The sequence below is a fragment of the Ambystoma mexicanum genome, chromosome 10 (assembly GCF_040938575.1).
Source record: "Ambystoma mexicanum isolate Mex_15411 chromosome 10, UKY_AmexF1_1, whole genome shotgun sequence".
Lineage (NCBI taxonomy): Eukaryota > Metazoa > Chordata > Amphibia > Caudata > Ambystomatidae > Ambystoma > Ambystoma mexicanum.
Window position 1 is genome coordinate 1660428172 of NC_090932.1, and position 14355 is coordinate 1660442526.

The window sequence follows — 14355 nt, forward strand, 5'->3', positions numbered from 1 at the left end:
TTTCCAGTTGCTTTCTGCATTTCTTTTTCTATTGCGTAGGTCTTTAAGCTCTGATGTGAACCAATGGTTGGTGTGAGCTTTGGTTTTGGATTTGTGAGTGCCAAGGGGGGCCACTTCATTAATGGCTGCCTCTATGGTCTGGATGTAAGTGGCTACCAGGGATGTGGGGTAAGTGGACTTGTCATTGTGTTCTGTGAGCGTTGAAAGCAGGGGAAGCATATTAACTGGTGTGATGTACCGGTGATCCAGGCCTTGAGTAGCAGGTGTGATGAAGGTGGGTGAGTGAATGTGTTGATGGTGAACAGTATTATATTGTGGTCTGACCACGGGCAGGGATCGTTGTTAGAGATGTTGGTGGTGCAGTTGTGGTCGGCCAGCCAGTTTAAGGTGCGGCCTTTGGTGTTGGTGGGGACTGCCATGCGCAGGGTGAATACTAGTCCTTCTATGGTATTGGACAAGGCTGTGGCTTGGGAGTTGGTGTTGTCGTTGATACCTAGGTTTAAGTCTCCGAGGATGATTGCCTTGGACAAGGGCTTGAGGTCTGTGATTAGTAGTGAGGCTATGTCCTCTTCAAAAGACGAGGTGGGGCCTGGGGGCCTGTAGATTAGTTGAATGAGGAGCGAAGCTATGGCAGATAATGTTATTTTGGCTCTCAGAGATTGTCCTGATGGGAGGGCTGGGAGTTGTAGTTATAGCAAGAAGTCTAGGTCGTTGGGGATGATTAGGTCTGAAATGTCCAGGGCGTGCGCGGGGAGAGATCTGGCATTAATGAGGGCTCCTTTGATAGCAGGGAGCATACCTGTCTCTTCGGGCTAGTGCTGTGGCCGGTTTGCATTGGATATGATGGGTTTGGTTTCTTTGGACTGGTGTTTGAGCCTAGGATGAGCAGTGGTTTTTGTTTTAATGCTAAATTCTTTGTTTCTCTGAAAGATCGTGGGGGTTGTGGTTGTTTTGCTAGATGAGTGGTTGTGGTGCCACCTGGAGTGGCCGTTGGCAGGTTGGTCTTGCTTATGCATTACTAGATCGTTGAACTTGGGGGGAATATAACAATCACTACCTCGCTAGGGCAGGTGGGCTAGCCTCAGGTGTGCCGCTCCCGCTGTGTAGTTTGAGCAGTGTTTAATCAAGGCAGAGCGTTGGGTACTTGACACATGAAGCAGTACATGTTGGCTGTGTTGAATTGGGGTGCGCAGATTGTGTGGCCTCTGAGGCTGTTGATTGAGCTGAGAATGTAGTGAAGGTGTGGCGATGGAGTTGGGAGCCTTACAATTTTGACAGACAGGCAAGGGCCAGATATTAGTATAGGATATATGCTAATGGCGTCGGGGCGCAGAGGCAGGGGCCTACCCTCAGCAACAGTAATAAGATACAATATATTCAAGCTGCGATACTAGGCATGCAGGCAGGGGCGACAAGTAGTACAGGTCTTTTAAGAGGTTATCAACATGGCCTGTCGTAGGATCGCTGGGCTGAGATGCGAAGTGACGAGTTGTTGCCAGTAAGTGGGTGTGGGCTAGTAGGGCAGCAATCGCTAACATTGGAAAATTAGCATAGTTTTAATATGACCTGGGCAATAGCGCATAGAAGCCGCGAGACGGTGCCATTTAGAGCTATATACAGCGCACTATTGTAAAGTTGTGTAGTGAATGCTGTCCAGTGTTTTTGTGTAGTTCAGGCCTTTCATTGCGGTCGGCCGGGCAAAAAACACCTCTTCCCCATCAGAAGTCTGAGACCTAAATAACTAAAGGGAAAGCCATTGGGGTGAGAGTGGGATTGGTGGTGGGGATAGGGTGCGGCTGATGCTCGCCAAACCATCAGCATTGAGCTCAAATGTACAGGACGCCCAGGATGGGCTGGAATCTGACACCAAGGTTATTTATAGTTAGGCCTGACGCGGGTGCCTGCGTTTGCATCCCAGCCCCTCCTGCCCGAGCCAAAGAGCAGGGTGGCCTCTAGAAAGCAGAAGTGTTTTTAGTTTGGGCTATTAGGTGTTGCGTGCGCCACCTGTTGGCCAAAAGTATTGCATTAGAATACTTTTAGGGAGAAATGGCATGTGAGGAGGGCCACAAGCTTGTAGGTGTTGTTTGGTTATTTGCTCACCCATAAAAAAATGCTAATCCCTATGGCCATTGCCACCCAGTTTCTGCCCCTATGCACTCAAAACACCTCCGGATGGAAACTCTTTGATCTTGCTTCACTCAAGACTTACCATCAAACTTTGCACTGGAAGTGCCTGCCAGTGTTTTTTATGAATTTAATTGATGTTTTATTTGTATCGCGCTCATACGCAAGTGTTTCAGAGCAGTCTTCTGAGAGTTTTTGATTTAATTGGAGATCTTATTGAGCTACTGGTGTGATAAAAATGTCTTAACCATTTCTACCTTCAGCCACTTGATTCATAAGCACTATTTGTGTCCTTCACTGAAGTCCTGTTAAAAACAAGCATTAGACTTCAGATTGATTCCTGGAAGCTCTCCCTTTTCTGCTTGCATTGGTTGTTGTTGAAGGTTATGTGATTCACGCTGTACACTCCAGTTCGCTCACTTAGATCTACCCTCAACCAGAGCCTACTGATACCTAGATACAATCTCCAAACAGCTGGTGGTTCTAGCTTCCCAGTCCTGGCAGCCAAACTGTGGAATGCTGTCCCCTTGACCATCAGAAACCTCCCCTCCCTCAACCTTTTCAAACATAGAGCCAAACGTTGGCTCGCCTCCTCCAATGCCTAAGCTACATTCTGAAAACGTGTTGCAATAACCTATGTAGGGATGTACTACTTGACAAACCATGTATCGTTGTACTACCTACCTGTGTCTATTTCTAAGCCATATTTATTGTTTGATATATTATCACTGTATGCAACTTATGTAACCATTGCCTTAAGGAATGCGCCCGGTAGCCTCTGGGCCTGGTCTGCGCTATACAAATAAAATAAATACAAATAAACACAGATACAAATACAGAGACTATCGGGAGGGGGAGCTGAGTAATGGTATTAGTCCTTCAATTGTCATGTTGGGCACCAGCCGCGCTACCCTGGTTGGTCTGTACTGTAACTTAAGGTCCACGCAAGGTGTCTTATGTGTTTAATGGAGTTGGCTAGATGAAAGATAAAACTGCTGGCTTTACCAATGCTTGCTTATGGTAGCATGACCCCATAGCACTCAACCTTTCGTGGCCCCTGGGCTGGTGAAAACACCCACATTTGTATTCGACCGGTGAAAGCCTATTTATTTACATGGGTGTGTAATTGGTTTGGCAGGTGAGAGAGGATTATAATGGAGAAATGCAGGCCTACAAGTGCCAGAATGCAAAATTAAAACCAGGACTGTGGACTTGCATCTCCTGGAGCTGATTTCTGCATATTAACCAGTATGTGGGTTTTGGTTATGACCAGTATATGAAGGGAATGGGAGGTGGGATTGTGTAATTACTTAATTATTATTGCTCTTTTATAACGCACTTCATACCGGAAAGTGGTTTCTAAGAACGGGATCGGGATTCGAACTCGTGTTGCGCTGCGTTGTCAAGCACTGGTAGAGCACTGGTTGCAAGCACTTGTAGAGCCAACCATTTTGTCTTATGCATAGGAATTAGATAGGCATTTGACAGGTTTTGCCATCATATGCCCAGGTACTCACACCATTAACCAGCTGTTGCCATTTCATGGCCAGGTACCACCATTATGGCAGTACCTGGTAAATGTCTATCCCACTGAACTGGCCCGGGCCGTCCGTGCCGCGGGCGACGCCCGCTGGCCCCGGGACCGTCATTATGGGGACAAGATTTTTTGGGCCCTGGCACTTACTTTTTTTACAAATTAAGCACTGGTTGCAGCTACGATGCAACATCATAATGACCACAATGAAAGCATTGTCAGTTATTCGTGCGCTTGCCATGAGGGTTGGCAATTGTGCAGATATGGCGCTGTTGTTGAGGTTTGCTGGCTGTAGTTATGGAAGTCCATCCAGAGGAATCCTTTGTGACTGGAAGAGGCTGTGTATCGTGCCCCGCAGCCCGGACAGGTACGGACAGAGGGGCCTTGTGCTCAGGGGCCTTAGGCAAGGAGGGCAGGCTTCCAGCTGCCCTCTCTGCCTATGGGCACGATCATTTTGGGGGTAATATGCTATGGCAAAGCACCACGGAGCAGCATCTCCACATGGGATGTAACGATGGGGCACAGAGAGACCTCGGTCTCAATCAGGTAGGCCTGTGCTGCTGCAATTTGCTGAAGGGCCACGGCTTGATTGGGGTCAAGTCCTAAATATTAAAGTGAGGGGACTCATCAACAAACGCACTGGGATGCGACGTCGCCTGAAATTAGTATATCAAGGTGAAATATGCACATTTCATTAAATTGGCTTTGCATAACCCCCCAAATTGCACGGGACGAATGGCATTTGCCTTTCATAAAATCGACACACACACAAAACCAAGAGAGGATATTTTCTTCTAATAGTGTTTTTGAAAATGTTAACAACTGTGCATGTTTTAAACTCAAAGAACCAATAGAGATCAACATTTCACCTTTAGTTGTTTGTTATTTTTCATCAGGCTATATAGTGCAGTCGTGAAGTGTCCGGCCTACAAATCTGATGACTGTGGTTTGAACCCCGAAGTCGTCTTTAATTCATAAATTCAAAGAGGGCATTCAATGTTTCTCGTTTTAGCTGGGGGGGACAGAGTCCACCCTCTGAATAAAGTGTGAATAAAGTGGGGGGACTGCGCCCCCCTGCGTGTACCCTCGACTTGAGCCCTGAAGGAGACTTCTTCAGAAGTCTAGCTGCTCCTGTAGCTTCAGAGTAGCATGTAGCTGGAGAGGTGCTCCTGCAGCTTCAGAGTCGCGAGGTGCTCCTGCAGCTTCAGAGTGGCGAGGTGCTGCTGCAGCTTCAGAGTAGCGCGTAGCTGGAGAGCTGCTCCTGCAGTTTCAGAGTCACGTGTAGCTGGAGAGCTGCTCCTGCAGCTTCAGAGTCGCGTGTAGCTGGAGAGCTGCTCCTGCAGCTTCAGAGTCGCGAGGTGCTCCTGTAGCTTTAGAGTCGCGCGTAGCTGGAGAGCTGCTCCTGCAGCTTTAGATTCGCGTGTAGCTGGAGAGGTGCTCCTGCAGCTTCAGAGTCGCGTGTAGCTGGAGAGCTGCTCCTGCAGCTTCAGAGTCGCGTGTAGCTGGAGAGGTGCTCCTGCAGCTTCAGAGTCGCGAGATGCTCCTGCAGCTTCAGAGTCGCGTGTAGCTGGAGAGGTGCTCATGCATCTTCAGAGTCGCGTGGAGCTGGAGAGGTGCTCCTGCAGCTTCAGAGTTCCGTGTAGCTGGAGAACTGCTCGTGCAGCTTTAGAGTCGCGTGTAGCTGGAGGGCTGCTCTTGCAGCTTCAGAGTCACGTGTAGCTGGAGAGCTGCTCCTGCAGCTTCAGAGTCGCGTGTAGCTGGAGAGCTGCTCCTGCAGCTTCAGAGTCGCGTGTAGCTGGAGAGGTGCTCCTGCAGCTTCAGAGTCGCGAGGTGCTCCTGCAGCTTCAGAGTAGCGTGTAGCTGGAGAGGTGCTCCTGCAGCTTCAGAGTCGCGAGGTGCTCCTGCAGCTTCAGAGTCGCGTGTAGCTGGAGAGGTGCTCCTGCAGCTTCAGAGTCCCGTCTAGCTGGAGAGCTGCTCCTGCAGCTTCAGAGTCGCGTGTAGCTGGAGAGGTGCTCCTGCAGCTTCAGAGTCCCGTCTAGCTGGAGAGCTGCTCCTGCAGCTTCAGAGTCGCGCATAGCTGGAGAGCTGCTCCTGCAGCTTCAGAGTCGCGTGTAGCTGGAGAGGTGCTCCTGCAGCTTCAGAGTCGCGTGTAGCTGGAGAGGTGCTCCTGCAGCTTCAGAGTCGCGAGGTGCTCCTGCAGCTTCAGAGTCGCGTGTAGCTGGAGAGGTGCTCCTGCAGCTTCAGAGTCCCGTCTAGCTGGAGAGCTGCTCCTGCAGCTTCAGAGTCACGCGTAGCTGGAGAGCTGCTCCTGCAGCTTCAGAGTCGCAAGGTGCTCCTGCAGCTTCAGAGTCGCGTGTAGCTGGAGAGCTGCTCCTGCAGCTTCAGAGTCGCGCGTAGCTGGAGAGCTGCTCCTGCAGCTTCAGAGTTGCAAGGTGCTCCTGCAGCTTCAGAGTCGCGTGTAGCTGGAGAGGTGCTCCTGCAGCTTCAGAGTCCCGTCTAGCTGGAGAGCTGCTCCTGCAGCTTCAGAGTCGCGCGTAGCTGGAGAGCTGCTCCTGCAGCTTCAGAGTCGCGAGGTGCTCCTGCAGCTTCAGAGTCGCGTGTAGCTGCAGAGCTGCTCCTGCAGCTTCAGAGTCGCGTGTAGCTGCAGGGCTGCTCCTGCAGCTTGGATGTGGTTGGGCTCCAGCCCAGGCTGTGCACAGTGCTGACACAGACAGTGGGGCCTTGTGCAATGCATTGTCTATGAGCCTTTTCCATTAAGAAAGCTGTTTGCTTCAACGTATTCAATTAAATATATTTCTGCACTACTAATTGATAATATTGGATACGAGTTTAACTACTTATAGAGAGAAAAAGGACAATTGAATGGAACTTTACTGAATAGTTTGAAATCTTTGCTGCAGCGTTTTCTTTTAAGAGCAGTCTGAGAACATCTGATTTATTGGGTAGTTTCACACAGTTTTTTTCTTTTTCTCATTGTATGGATTCGTGTGTCATAAGATCTATGTTTTCATCAGACAAGCTCCTACATAACAATTATTTCAAGATTACTGTAACCTGAAAGAGTACATGAATGAACTGTTGTGGTTCCCGCCTTTCTTCTCCCAGTTTGCTAACACCTGCGTCCACACACCTCTGGGTAACTCCTGCGTCCACCCTCCTGCTGCTGACACCTGCATCATACTGCCTCTGGCTAACTCCTGCATCTGCCTACCTGTGACTTTCTCCTGCGTCCACCTGCCTGCTGCTAACACCTGCATCCACCTGCCTGAGGCTAACTACTGCGTTCATCTGCCTCTGGCTAACTCCTGCATCTTGCTGCCTGTGACTAACTCCTGCATCCGCCTGCCTGTGGCTAAGTCCTGAGTCCACCCTCCTGCTGCTAACACCTGCATCTTGCTGCTTGTGACTAACTCCTGCATCCGCCTGCCTGTGGCTAACTCCTGCATCCACCTGCCTGTGGCTAAGTCCTGAGTCCACCTGCTTATGGATAATTCCGAAGTCTGCCTGCCTGTGGATAACTCCTGCATCTTGCTCCCTGTGGCTAACTACTGCATCTGCCTACCTGTGACTTTCTCCGGCGTCTGCCTGCCTGTGGCTAAATCCTGCATCCACCCACCTCTGGCTAACTCCTGCGTCCACCCTCCTGCTGCTAACACCTGCATCCACCTGCCTGTGGCTAAATCCTGCATCCACCCACCTCTGGCTAACTCCTGCGTCCACCCTCCTGCTGCTTACACCTGCATCCACCTGCCTGAGGCTAACTACTGCTTCCGCCTGTTTCTGGCTAACTCCTGCATCTTGCTGCCTGTGACTAACTCCTGCATCCGCCTGCCTGTGGCTAAGTCCTGAGTCCACCTGCTTGTGGATAATTCCGAAGTCTGCCTGCCTGTGGATAACTCCTGCATCTTGCTGCCTGTGGCTAACTCCTGCATTCGCCTGCCTGTGGCTAATTACTGCGTCCACCTGCCTGCGGCTAGCTTCTGCTTCCGCCTGCCTCTGGCTAACTCCTGCATCTTGCTGCCTGTGACTAACTCCTGCATCTGCCTGCCTGTGGCTAAATCCTGCATCCACCTGCCTGTGGCTAACTCTTGCGCCTGCCTGCCTCTGTCTAACTCCTGTGTCTGCCTGCCTTTGGCTAACACCTGCTTCCGCGTGCCTTTAGCTAACTCCTGCATCCACTTGCCTGTGGCTATCTCCTCCATCCACCTGCTTCTGGCTAACTCCTTTGTTCCACTGCTTCTGGCTAACTCCTGCATCCTCCTGTTTAGATCTAACATGTGCACCCACCTGCCACTGGTTACCTCCCGTTTCCTACTGCCTCTGGCTGACTGCTACACCTACCTGCCTCTGGCTAACTCCTGTGTTCACCTGCCTCTGGTTAACTCGTGCGTCTACCTGCCTCTGGCTAATTCCTGCGTCCACCTGCCTCTGGCTATCTCCTGCATGCACCTGACTGTGTCTAACTCCTGCTTACACCTGCTTGTGACTGACACCTGCATCCACCTTTTTGGGGCTAACTCCTGCATCCACCTGCCGGCGGCTAACTCCTGCTGCCACCTGCTTGTTCCTAACACCTGCATCCACCTGCCTCTGGCTGACTCCTGCGTCCACCTGCCTTTGGTTAACTAACACTGGAATCCACCACCTGCCTGTGGCAAACTCATATGCCCACCTGCCTGTGGCTAACTCCTACGTCCACCTGCCTGAGGCCAACACCTGTGTCCACCTGCCTGTGGCCAACACCTGTGTCCACCTGCCTGAGGCCAACACCTGTGTCCACCTAACTGTGGCCAACACCTGTGTCCACCTGCCTGAGGCCAACACCTGTGTCCACCTGCCTGTGGCCAACAACTGTGTCCACCTGCCTGAGGCCAACACCTGTGTCCACCTAACTGTGTCCAACACCTGTGTCCACCTGCCTGTGGCCAACACCTGTGTCCACCTGCCTGTGGCCAACACCTGTGTCCACCTAACTGTGGCCAACACCTGTGTCCACCTGCCTGTGGCCAACACCTGTGTCCACCTGCCTGCAGCCAACACCTGTGTCCACCTAACTGTGGCCAACACCTGTGTCCACCTGCCTGAGGCCAACACCTGTGTCCACCTAACTGTGGCCAACACCTGTGTCCACCTGCCTGAGGCCAACACCTGTGTCCACCTGCCTGTGGCCAACACCTGTGTCCACCTGCCTGTGGCCAGCCAACACCTGTGTCCACCTGCCTGAGGCCAACACCTGTGTCCACCTGCCTGAGGCCAACACCTGTGTCCACCTGCCTGTGGCCAACACCTGTGTCCACCTGCCTGTGGCCAGCCAACACCTGCTGTGTCCACCTGCCTGAGGCCAACACCTGTGTCCACCTGCCTGTGGCCAACACCTGTGTCCACCTGCCTGAGGCCAACACCTGTGTCCATCTGCCTGTGGCCAACACCTGTGTCCACCTGCCTGAGGCCAACACCTGTGTCCACCTGCCTGTGGCCAGCCAACACCTGTGTCCACCTGCCTGAGGCCAACACCTGTGTCCACCTGCCTGTGGCCAACACCTGTGTCCACCTGCCTGAGGCCAACACCTGTGTCCACCTGCCTGTGGCCAGCCAACACCTGTGTCCACCTGCCTGAGGCCAACACCTGTGTCCACCTGCCTGTGGCCAGCCAACACCTGTGTCCACCTGCCTGTGGCCAACACCTGTGTCCACCTGCCTGAGGCCAACACCTGTGTCCACCTGCCTGTGGCCAACACCTGTGTCCACCTGCCTGTGGCCAACACCTGTGTCCACCTGCCTGTGGCCAACACCTGTGTCCACCTAACTGTGGCCAACACCTGTGTCCACCTGCCTGTGGCCAACACCTGTGTCCACCTAACTGTGGCCAACACCTGTGTCCACCTGCCTGAGGCCAACACCTGTGTCCACCTAACTGTGGCCAACACCTGTGTCCACCTGCCTGTGGCCAGCCAACACCTGTGTCCACCTGCCTGTGGCCAACACCTGTGTCCACCTGCCTGAGGCCAGCACCTGTGTTCACCTGCCTGTGGCCAACACCTGTGTCCACCTGCCTGTGGCCAGCCAACACCTGTGTCCACCTGCCTGTGGCCAACACCTGTGTCCACCTGCCTGTGGCCAGCCAACACCTGTGTCCACCTGCCTGAGGCCAACACCTGTGTCCACCTGCCTGAGGCCAACACCTGTGTCCACCTGCCTGTGGCCAGCCAACACCTCTGTCCACCTGCCTGAGGCCAACACCTGTGTCCACCTGCCTGTGGCCAGCCAACACCTGTGTCCACCTGCCTGAGGCCAACACCTGTGTCCACCTGCCTGAGGCCAACACCTGTGTCCACCTTGCATTTAGCTGTTACCTGCCATTTTCTTTGTTTCCAGATCCTGCAACATAGGCATAACTGCCCCCTCTAGATATCTGTAGATCCATCTAGATCCCACAAGATCCCTCTAGATCCCTTAAAATCCCAGGCTGCAAGACCGAATTCTTCAAACCCAGATGAATTGCAGGGCTGAGTGCCAGAAACTTTATTCATTGCAGTGTAAGTTGGGGTGATAGTTCATAAGTGTTGCTTTTAAGAGCTCCTGTTGTATCTACACTGCTCGATACAGCCGTATTTTATAAACTGCAAAGTGCATCACTTTTAAAACAACAACTTTGATATAAAAATATAGATTAAATGCATTGAAAAATGATTAGCAGAAGACAGCACATAACGTTTGAAAAGTAGCTCCACATTCTTAGCGGGGAGGAGACCCGTCTATATACCTCAGCCTTAATGCAATACAAATGTACCTTTGTAGGGCTGCTAAACCTGTCAGCTCTGCGGCAGCTAATAACTATTTCAAAGCCAAACGAATGGTTCTAGTAAGGGCAAAAGGGTCTTGGGCCTAATCTTCGTGTATGACTTGCGTAGCAGCATAGCGAGGTTAGTTCCCTCCTCCACTTGGGGGCACTATGGATGGGGGAGTGATCTAACTTCCTGTGCCCTGTTACACTACTGTACTTCGCAGGTCCCAGCGTAATGGGCCTGTATTACTTTGCCTACTAGACAAGCCCGCACTGTTTCCTGCAGCTATGCAAATCCCTGGCGTACATGTCAATGGTCTTTGTGATCGACTCCCTATATTGCTTTGGCCTGTAACTATGCACCGTGCAACTGACCGCTGCACCAACTTACTTTGACTTCTACCATCATATTCACCAATGATGTTTCCCCCAACCGCCTGAGTTCGGCTTTTCCGGTGTATGCCACTTTTCTATTCCTGTATTATGTTCCTGTGCCCTGCTACATCACTGTACTTCGTGGGTCCCAGCCAAAAGGGCCTGTCTAACTTTCCCCTTAGATACGCTAGCATAATGTCCTGTAACCGTTAACTTGCACCTGCCCACCTGATGTAGCCCCCGCACCCCGAGCGGAGGCTTTGCCAGACTCTGCACCCATGAGAATGTTCTTTTATGCGCACCTGTGCATCTGATGTAGTCCCTTGCACTACAAGGTGAAGCTTTGCCAGATTGTGCACCCACACTAATGTTTGCTTTCTTGCTTACTGTACATCCAATGTACACCCCGCACCATGGGGTGAGGCTTTACCGGAGTCTTGCTTCAAAAACTACCCTTATGCTGTAACTCTCAAGCTCAGTCCTACACACTGTGAACTTTACTACTGCACTTGTACTGTAACTAGCACCTAGAGGCTTCAGGACTTTGTGCGCTGATATAAATGTAAACATAAAATAAAAATTAAAAAATAGAATACCTTTGTGGAAAGCAATCTGGTCCAAGTTAAGTTATTCAACCTTTGACCTCGGATGGAGTGGGTGGCGTGCTTCCGATTGGACTGTTTGAGCAGCTAATTTTCCTTCCTCTCTGTTTCCAATATGAGTTTTAGTTTCCCATCGATCAACCCAGCATCGTTTTTGGAGATAATGCCCGCAATCGTAAGGCGGTCTTCTGGGTTCACTTTCCATAAGGCCTCAAATGTATAGTTTAGCCATGGGATCCTACGTGTAGTCTCTGGCCATAAAGTCCCTCAGGTTTTTATGGGATAGAACAGCTTAGAAGATAGGATTAACCACATTGTAAAGAAATTAATTCTCAGCCATAATTCTCTGCAACCAGCCCTCCCTGGAAATAAATACACTTTTTGTGCAAGGAAGAGACATCTAGGCAGTATGGGAGTATGTCTGTTTAATCACTGCTTCTTACAGCTGAACAAGTAAATATCTCAACTTTGTACTGGATATATCACAGTTGTATACATGGCAACAGATTACACAATCAGTTTATGCTAATATGACCGTTATATTTAAATAGGCTTTTGTTAGGGAGAATTCTCACTTTATGGCTAAATTCCCTTACCTATTGAGTCCCCCAGCAGCTTTGCTGGATTTGAAGGGTTTGTTTCTTTTTCCCTGCAAAGAGTAAGACTCTTTTTCCCACTCTTAAGCATTTTTGCTATGTGTGTTCTAGGCTATTTTTGTGTTAAATGCCTATGGGATTTTCTCTCCCCCATAGGAACCATCTTTATTGGTTCCATGTAATAATGTCGTCACAAAAATCTCGCCATGCAAAAATATCGCCAAAAAATGGTAGTTTTGTGTGGTGACATTATTGCATAGAACATGCGGGGGACAACCCCCAAACTTTTTTTTTTTTGCCCCTGTCCCCATATATATGGTCACCCATATAATGTCGCCACAAGCTTTTCCCGGCGATATTATTTACGGGACCATATATGTGGCGATAATATTACCTGATACCTCTCTATTCACTTGTATTACACAGCACCCTCAGTGCAGTGACACTGGGGTATCATAGCAACCCCCAAACATAGACTCCATACCCTGGGACTTACTACTGTCTCCCAGGGCATGTAAAGCCCCCGTTGACTTTACTAGTCAATTTCTATGAACTAAACCAGTACAACCCATCTTACTATGGAGGTACTGGAAGGGGTTAATCATTTTTCCCCTATGTTCATTTTCAAGAGGGTACTGTACAGTACCCCTCTCAAATGTTCCTAGCTTGTGGCAGTGGTTACTACCAAAAATATTCGACTGCGAATATTTCACTATGGGATTTTCCCATTGTTCGAGGCTACCACTTTTTCTGACAGCCTCTAACATACTGCCGGTGCACTTTAATATTAACTTTATCCGGTGGGTTTTATTTGCCAGAACTTTTATATGACTTCTTTCTTGTGTCTTTCTCTACAATCCTAACCCAGGTCGGGGATCCTTTGTTCGTCCGTTTGGCGGGCTTCTGCCCAGAAGAGTCTGGGGTGGGTCCATTGTGCGGGAGGGGGAGTAGGACACCTGGACAGGGTTGCCTCCGCAACCCATGTCGCACTCTATCCTGATAGGCTAGAGGGTCTCCCGCCAAGATGACCACTCCACTGTGTGAGTGACAGCTAGGCTGTAAGAATGGGGCACTTTTGCATAAAAGCAGGGTCCTGAGGACTGAAAGAGCAAGACGTTGCCACTGGAACTAAGAAGCCGAAGAGGAGAGAAGCCAAAGACACCTGCAATGACTGAACCACCGGTGAAACCCTGCTGCAGCGTCTCACCACTTTTCTCCACACGACGAGAGGAGATCTGCATCCGAAAGAGCCTTCTTCCCTTGAGCTGGTGGGGCCAACCAGTTTGCCAATCGCCTTCCCGAACCTACTGTGGTCGAATCGCCAGTGCCCTGCACTTGGAGACTGGATAGCCAAGCAGCTATTGACCCGGACCGCGATTAAAAGGAGCATACCTTTCAAACTTTGTTTGGCAGCACAGCAGCTGGTTTCATACCTGGGTAGTGCAGTACCTCAAATCTTCCTCCACGACGAGAGCCTCTCTCCCTCAGGAACTAAAAGGAACATCCGCCAATGCATGATCCACTTCTTCACTTTAAAGGTAAATTGTTGCGCCAGGCTGCCCTTTCTTAGTGGTTGTGCTAAAGGTGTTTTAAATCCTTTACCTACCTGTTGGGTTGGCCACCCCCCTCTCTTAGCATTGTCTTTTCAACTCTTGCAACCACCATTTCAAATATCGTTAACCAAAGACTTGACTGCAGCTACGAGAACATTTTGCTCCTGGGCCCTTGCCCTGTACCACTAACTTTGGCACAGGCCTATTGACTCTGGACACATTTGTTAGATCTGCTTTCTCGAAATTGATTCTCCATTTGAACTGTGTGGCGTACACCTTTCTTATAACTACCCTCTCCTTCCCACTTTTGAATCTTGTGAAATGCCATTTTGCTCAGTTTTCATTTAAGTACTGCTTATATTGATGCACTGTCTTGCTCTAACTGGGTCACAAGTGTTGCTAGGGTGTATAAGAAGCTTTTTCCGATTAACTTGTGTTTTCCCTCCCTTGTGAGAAATTGCCAGAAACTCCCTTGTGTATAGTTTTCACTGTGCCGTTTTGCTCAGTTTTCACTCTGGTTCACTTGGTCTGCAATATATATAGGGAGTGTGTATATTTTTCCTTGACTTAATTTAACTTGGTTGATACTTGTGATAGATGTGTTTGATTAGAGGTGTATCCAATAAATATATATTTACTTTTTAACTACAAGCTTTGGTCAGTGTTTCCTTGTGCCATAGTCTAGTGGGTCTATTGTGTAAACCCTGAATACTGCTCATCTCCCTCTTGAGATAAGTCTGACTGCTCAGCCACAGCTACCAACTAAATCTTTGTGGTACAGACTGAT